General features: G+C 41.7%; 1 non-coding gene across 1 annotated transcript; it reads left to right on the top strand.

Annotated features, from left to right (window-relative positions):
- The first annotated feature begins 350 nt into the window (after window positions 1-350).
- On the top strand, window positions 351-454 carry LOC117802827. The gene has a single exon (XR_004626352.1). It is a non-coding gene; the product is annotated as a U6 spliceosomal RNA (small nuclear RNA).
- Window positions 455-815: the final 361 nt, after the last annotated feature.

Raw genomic sequence — 815 nt, 5'->3', positions numbered from 1 at the left:
TCCACTCCAGCCTTGAGGTTAGAGACAGGGAGCTAAGATGACAGTTTAATGGTCTTTAGGTTTGACTATCTGAGGATGATGTCAATCTAAATCCCTCCTTGGGGACAAGTGTACGTTTGGAGAAAGGGTAGGAAGTGCATCACTTATGTGTGACCCTAATTCAGCACTTCCAGGATGAGGTGATTTTACTAGTTGATAGCAGTTTACGCCAGCAGGGTGGAATATTTCTTGTTTAATAACACAGTCAGTGCATTAGTTTGTATCTCAGATTAACTCTAATCCCTGCTGTCTCCAGTACACAGAGATAAACACGTATATACATACATGGAGATGTTAAAAGAAACTTTGCTGCGCTCACTTGGGCAGCACATGTACTAAAATTGGAACGATGCAGAGATTAGCATGGCCCCTGCACAAGGATGACAGGCAAATTCATGAAGCTATCAGGCACAAGCCCAGTAACTATGAAACTCTCAGAAAATATAGGCAGTAAGCTCCTTGACATTGACCTTAACGACGACTTTTTGGATTTCTCATCACAAGCAAAACCAACGAAAGCGCAACAAAACGTGGGACTAGTCAAACTGAAAAGCTTCTGCAAAGCAAAGGAAACCAACGCAATGAAAAGGCAACCTACCAAATGGTTGTATCTGATCAAGGGCTAATATTCAAAATGTATCAAGAACTCATGCAGCTCAATAGTCCTAAAAAATGGGCTGGTTAAAAAATGGGCAGAGGATCTGAATAGACATTTTTCTAAAGACGACATGCAGACGACAGGTACATGTGAAGGTGCTAAACATCACTGTCAGGGA

This window comes from Ailuropoda melanoleuca, chromosome 6, assembly GCF_002007445.2.
Source record: "Ailuropoda melanoleuca isolate Jingjing chromosome 6, ASM200744v2, whole genome shotgun sequence".
Taxonomy (NCBI): Eukaryota; Metazoa; Chordata; class Mammalia; order Carnivora; family Ursidae; genus Ailuropoda; species Ailuropoda melanoleuca.
Note: the sequence above shows the minus strand (reverse complement) of the source record. Positions and strands in the feature narration are given on the sequence as shown.